At 42.5% G+C, this 6835-nt stretch overlaps 1 protein-coding gene and 1 non-coding gene across 2 annotated transcripts in view; both read left to right on the top strand.

Moving 5' to 3' along the window:
• Ncoa3 (nuclear receptor coactivator 3) overlaps nt 1-6835 on the top strand; it is an 88451-nt gene that overhangs the window by 35728 nt on the left and 45888 nt on the right. The window lies entirely within an intron of this gene.
• On the top strand, nt 328-434 carry LOC113457873. Its single transcript, XR_003378361.1, has one exon. It is a non-coding gene; the product is annotated as a U6 spliceosomal RNA (small nuclear RNA).

Below are 6835 nucleotides of genomic sequence, written 5' to 3'. Positions count from 1 at the left end.
AGTGCTGGGATTAAAGGCGTGCGCCACCATCGCCCGGCTAGTTTTCTCCTATTTTATTTTTCCTTTCAGTTCTGGGGACTGAACTTAGGGCTTTGCATGTGATAGCCAAGCATGCTATGTCTGAGCTTGACCCTTAACCCATTAAAATACCTTAATTTTAGGTCAGTATTTAGATCGTAGCCACAGTGCTCACAGCCTGCACGAGGACTGTTGGTCCCGTTGGTAAACATGCAGTGACAGCACTGCCCCCTCGTCTAGTCTAACCAGGGTTGACTCCCAGGATGTCGGCTGGTTTATTGACTGGGCAGCTATATAAAGATAATGTAAGTGCTCGCTTCGGCAGCACATATACTAAAATTGGAACGATACAGAGAAGATTAGCATGGCCCCTGCGCAAGGATGACACGCAAATTCGTGAAGCGTTTCATATTTTTAGGCAGAAATCTTTAATAAAAAAAAAAAGATAATGTAAGACAAAAGGGCTTTTTCAGATTGGACTCTAATGTGGGGTGTAGCCAGCCCACCCCCTTCATTGCTGGAATATAGGTATGAGCAACCACCCTGCGTATTTTGGTGATGTTGACTTTGATTGTTGGGCACTTGCTGCATTTTCCATTGCATTATTACTTAAAAGGAGATGCTGTCTGTTCCATCTGTGGGTGTTGAGTGTATGATTATGGAGATATCCTAACCCTCCTTCAACTTTCACCCAGTCTCTTTAGCTTCCTTGGTTCCTAAATTAGTAACTTTTATTTTTTTTATTTTTTTTGCTGACTGCTGATATTTTAGTTGAGTCAATCCTTCTCTACTGTCTGCCTTTTCACTGCCAGGAAGAGCTGCTCTGTATGCTGCTTGCTCTGTGCTTATTGTGATTCCTGTGTTTTATTCAGTGGGTTGTTCCACTTACTCATTTTGATACTTCAGATTATGTCTGTGGCCATCTGAAGCTTAACTTTGATTATGGTGAGGTTTTTTTAAACTTTATTTTTAATTATGTATGTTTGTATGTCAGTCTGTGTGTGTGTGTGTGTGTGTGTGTGTGTGTGTGTGTGTGTGTGCGTGCGCGCGCACGCACCTGAGGAGTCCTGGGGATTAAATTCAGGCCATCGTGCTTAATGGCGAGCACCTTCTCCTGCCGAGCCATCTTGTCAGCTCCAAATGCCGTATTTTGAAAAATGAATTCTGGGCCTTTTGAGATGACTCAGTTGATAAGAGTACTTGCTGCTTTCTCAGTGCATTAGAACCCAGTTCTCAGTACTCCCTTTGGGCAGTTTATAACTTCAGATGACTCCAGATCTGATGCCCCTTTTCTGCCTCAAAATGTGCACATGCGCACATACATAGATAATAAAAATGGACCCAGATGTATTGATTCCTGGTTCTGGGTTATTCTTGGGAAGTCCTTTTTCAAAACTTAAGACAGATGACCATTGTTGATCATCCCACCCCCCACTTTCACAACCTCTGATATTCCATTACCTACAGGCACCGCACAAGTTAGTGGCTGGGAAGAGAGAAGAGAGGTGCTGGTAGGTCCAGTAGAGATAGCCAAGACCTTAACCATTATGAACTAATAACTTAAGCCGGGCGGTGGTGGTGCACACCTCTAATCCCATCACCTGTGATTAGACAGATCTCTACTTCTTTGGGAGATCTTATTCTACATAAAAGAAACACAAGACAATAGAATCATTGGTGGGCTAGGAATGCAGCTCAGAGGTAGAGCAGCTGTTAAGACTCCACCCCCATCATAAAAAAACAGACAAGGCTGTGCCTAGTGGTATACACCAGATTCTAGAACCTAGGAACCTGTAGTGGGGAAGGAGGGCGGTGTGTGTTTCCATTTTTTAGGTAGCCTGGGAGACGTAATGAGACAGAAACCCAGTCTAAAACCATAGGGAGGTGGAAGGATATAAAAGGAGTTGGAGAAGGAAGGGGAAAATATGGTCAATATTGTATCAATTTTTAAAAATAAAAAATGGCTGGGTGGTGGTGATGTACATCTTTAATTCCAGAATTTGAGGCAGAGGCAGGTGGATTCTTTGAGTTTGAGGCCAGCCTGGTCTACAGAGTAACCTTGGCCAGGACAGCCAAGGCCACACAGAGAAACCTTGTTTTGGAAAACTGAAATAAATAAATATATACTTAAATTAGACGAATTACCGAGAAACCCACATGGGCGCTTTGCTGATTCTAGGTGGCTGGAACTTCATAGCTTGATTGTTATTTGAAAAGTAAAATGAGGCAACAATCCTTTTATAATAAAAAGGCTGTTGTAGACAATTACAGGAAGGTGCAGGTTTCCTGACTCTGCCTGGTATGCTATCCAGTTCTCTGAGCTGTGTAGGACACAGAGTGTTATAGGCGGGGTATGGAGTGTGTTTAGGTTTCCTAGCTATGCTCATTGACATTGATACATTCCTGTTGCTGAAACTGGAGTTATTCTACTTGCTATTAGTGTATACGCTGAGACTTTTTAAGACACAATAACATTTGCGTAATGCTGACAGGTAAAAGTTCAATTGCATATCAGAATAAAATTTCATGAATTTTCTAATAAGTTTTTGATTTTTCCTGTGACTTGGGCCTTTTCTGGTTTCGTGTGAAGGAACTGGGAGTCTAATTCTGTTCTCTGTAAGGGCTTAGGTCTTCCTTCAGGCATTTGCACGCTAGGTTCAGGTCATCTTGTAATGCTAGTTAGTTTAGTTTGGTATTTAGTATTATTTGTATAGTTTTTTTGTAGTTAAAATGTTTTTTGCACATTATCAAGAAGGACATTTTAGATAGAATTCTGACACGAACATTATGCATATTGAATTACATTTCTGTTTAAATATTAAGGAATAGAAATGTTTTTTATCCTTATATTGCAGGATCTTGCCAAGATAACTGGGTGGAAATGGAATCTATCCAAGTGTTACTAAATACCATCACCCACTATCGACCCCCAGCTTCATGCTAGTCTTTGCCTGCAGCTGCAGTGGTAGGCATCGTTCAGGAAGTGACCTTGGCTTGTATTAATCAAATTCAGAACACACAAAAAAGCTTCTGGCTAACATGCTGACTTGATGTAAAATTTTGTCGCATCCATTTTCCTTCAAAATGATGCCATCCTGTAAAAAGAAAACAAATTAAATGCACGTACAAACATAGTGTGCACACTTCTGCAAGCTGTATTTAAAAAGACTGAACTAGATGTATTTTAAAAATCAGACTTATTTTTAAATTTATATCATGGGGTTAAATTATTAGTAGAAAATTACTTTTATAATTCCAAGTTGAAAACTATGTACATCATCCCTGATTTTATTATGGTCTGAATCTTGTACATAAGTTGCTGTGTAGATGTTTGTGCAGTGAGGACAGTCTGCAGTGCTCTGGGCCTTTGGCTGTTGTGTGGTAAGTGAGGCACTTCTGTATATTCCTTACTTCTGGTGTTTCAGAAATAGCTGGCTATTTGATATTCTTGGTTTGGATAAAATCTACTATACTATATGGGCCCATTTTAGTATTCAGTGGTGGTGCTGGTATGGGTCTCAAATCCAGGCCTGTAAAGCTGCAAAAATTCAACCAATTGACATATCAATGAGGAAAATATTCCTGTCTATAAATCAGCTTATCTATAAATTTAGGATTTAGTAGATCATTTGGTAGGAGAGTGTGTACAGCTGTTCCCCTTGTGTGCTTTAAGGAATAGCGGCTCTCCCACATGCATTTCCAGCACTTTGAGGCTAAGACTCAAGGACTGCTGCTGGTTCTTAGCCACTGGAACTGGAAAGAGACAGAGAGAGAGAGATTGCTTTTTTGGTAATTCAAGACAGGGTTTCTCTGTGTAGCCATGGCTGGCCTGGAGCTCTAGAGAAACTGATTTAACCCATCCTACAACCATCCCTTAAAAACAAACAACAAAAACCAAGTAAAAAAAAAAAAATCCAACTCAAACGTCACTCCCAAGTAGTCATGCTGCTTCAAGCTCCCTGGCTTTAGCATCCTCCTGTCTCATTGTCCTGGGGTGGTGTGTGAGGAGGGGTGGGGGGGGGGAGAGAGAGAGAGAAGAGAGAGAGAGAGAGAGAGAGAGAGAGAGAGAGGAGAGGAGAATATGTGTGTGTGTGTGCGCACACTCATGCCCCTGTGCACTCTTGTCTGCTTGCCTGCCCCCCCCTCATCTTGACCCTGCTCACTGTTAGTACAGAATGCTGACAATGGTAGTGAATAGATTAATGCATTGATTTTTTTTTTCTGCATTTGCTGGAAACTTATAAAAAATGATCAGGAGGACAGCTCTGTCTATTGCCAAAAGGCTTTACTTTTCAGTTTTCTGTGTGCAGAGGGCTGTGCTGGGTCCTGGAGGGCTTGGTGAGGAGGGTAGAGGGAGACAAATGGCTCCTTAGAAGCTCTAGCTATATTTCTGTAGACTCCTCTTGTGAAAAGGACAGCACACGACAGTTTGTATCAATGACCTGAGGGAGTGGGAGCCTAAACACTGTAATTAATGGTCTTCATTACTGAGGTTTTCTTTTTAAAGCATTTATAGGGCACTAAACCGGTATCATCTTCTATCATTGTAGGTTGTTGGTAGAATTGAAGCCTCAAGGAGGAAAATCTTTTCTTAACCTTCCTGATTAATTCTTTGTCTTCACTAGCGTTATTGATTGGTTTATTGGATGCTCTTAAGATAAAGAAACTCTGACTTGAAGGAGAAAGAGGATAATTATCGAATCATTTTTCTTCTTAAACTCCTGTTTAAAATAAAGTTGTCACGTGAATTTAGGGTTGTCTGGTGCCATTTTACCTCTCCTGCTTCTTGAGAGGAGGCTTTGGAGGAGCAGCAGCGGCTTCGGTAGCCAGGGAGTTAATGCTCCTGCAGCCCGAGGGTCAGTGCAGTCTCTGTTTCCTGATTGGCTGCTAAAAGGTGAAATTGAAACCACTGTAAACTTTTGACCCTGTAGCAGTTCCTGTGGAAAGCCTTCTACTGGTGGAGCCTGCTCACCGCCCACCCCCACTCCCACCCCTTTTGCTGTATTTATTTAGTGTGCTAGGCTCTACCCAGCTTTTCAGAGAGCCAGAGAGTGGGTGAGACTGAGAGAAAGGAAGAGAGGGAAGAGCAGCAGAGCAAGCAGCTGCAAGCAGCTTGCTGACATGTTGCTCCCTTTCTAACGAGGTGCTTACTAACTTGAGCTCAGCCAGTTCACACACTGCCCTGCCATTAGGATTTTGAGGTCTTTTAGCCTTTTGGCACGTAGAAGCAGAATGGCTTGCCTCCACAACATTTAGACTCACTGTGTAACTGGCTAGCCTGATGCTGGAGTTAAAGGTGTGGCCGCATTAAAATAATAAAGCTTTTAATGTTTTAGGTTAGCATACACAGTTTTGGGTTCATTATATTTTCATGCTGTGTGCCATTGTGCGTGCTCTAGTCCACCTGATCTCTTGCTCCGCTCCGTGTCCCCTGATCTCTGTGAGGCTGGAGACTGTTCAGCAGAATGCCTGGCTTTACTTCCTGCATGTGCTAAGCTAAAAGCTTTCACTTTCAATTGCCTTTTATGCATTCTATTATGTATTCTGTCTTTCATGTAATTTTTAGACAAATGGCTAATATTTTCTTTCTTCCTCTTTCCTGTTTCGTTTCCTTTCTTCCTTCCTTCCTTCCTTCCTTCCTTCCTTCCTTTCTTTCTTTTTTTTTTTTCCTTTGTAGCCCTGGCTGTCCTGGAACTCGCTCTGTAGACCAGGCTGGCCTCTCAGATTCGCCTGTCTGTGCCTCCCTAGTGCTGGGAGTAAAGGCTTGGGGCACCACTGCCCGGCTACAAATGACCAATATTATATAAAGTGTTACTGGAGTTGGCAGGATGGTTCAGTGGGTAAAGGTGTTTGTTGCCAAGACTGAACTGAAATTGGGCCCATGGTGGAGAGAACAGGTTTTTGAAGGTTGTCCTCTAACATCCATATTTCTGTCATGGGATATAGGGATGCGCGCACGTGCACACACAAATAATAAAGACATCCTGTAAAATGTGTTTTTATCATCTTTGCCTTTTGGGGTGTGGTGGTCTTGGGGTTGGATCTGGGCTTTTGTCCACACTGGCAAGCCTTCACAGTAAACTTTGGCCTCAACCCTGTTTTTGAGAGAGGATTTGGCTGTGTAGCCCAGGCTGGCCTGGAACTAGCCATCTTCCTGCCTTTGCCTTTTTAACTCTGGGACTGCAGATGCATGTAGTTGTACTTTTGTCATTTACTGTGAAGAATTAGCAAGATGTTTAATAAATCCGGGTAATATTTGCAGAGATTGCCTGTTTCATGAACAGTTTTGGATTTGTCTTAATTTCCATCTTAACAGTGCTTCAGGATTACTCATGTTGTGGTGCTTTTTTCATCCCTGCCTGTTTGATGCTCATCAAATGCCAGTTTCATGGACATCACTTTTGTTTCAGAAACTTTAGTGCCCGTTTGTGCCTGCTTTTGCTTCTCCCCAGTTAATGGTGGCACTATGATTTCTTTTTTTATAGTATTTATTTTTATTTTTGATTATGTGTGTATCTGAACATGAGCATAGTGCTCCTTGAGGCCAGAGATCAGGAGTTATAGGTGGCTGTGAGTAGCCTGACAAGGGTATTAGAAAACCAACTCAGGTTCTCTGCAAGAGCAGTGTATGCCCTTAGCCATCAAAGGGCCCCCTCTACAGACTCTGCTGCATCCATCAGCAGGACCCCATCTTCCCTGGTGTGGGGTAGTTAGTAACCAGCCTGCCGTATCCTATCCGCCGTCCCTAGAGTGCTTTGGGGAGAGAATGGAGACAAAATGAGAGGATAGACTTTGGAAGGAGGTTGGCTATCCCCTC

The sequence above is a fragment of the Microtus ochrogaster genome, linkage group LG8 (assembly GCF_000317375.1).
Source record: "Microtus ochrogaster isolate Prairie Vole_2 linkage group LG8, MicOch1.0, whole genome shotgun sequence".
Lineage (NCBI taxonomy): Eukaryota > Metazoa > Chordata > Mammalia > Rodentia > Cricetidae > Microtus > Microtus ochrogaster.
The sequence above is the reverse complement of the archived record's forward strand: the minus strand, read 5'-3'. Positions and strand labels throughout refer to the sequence as shown.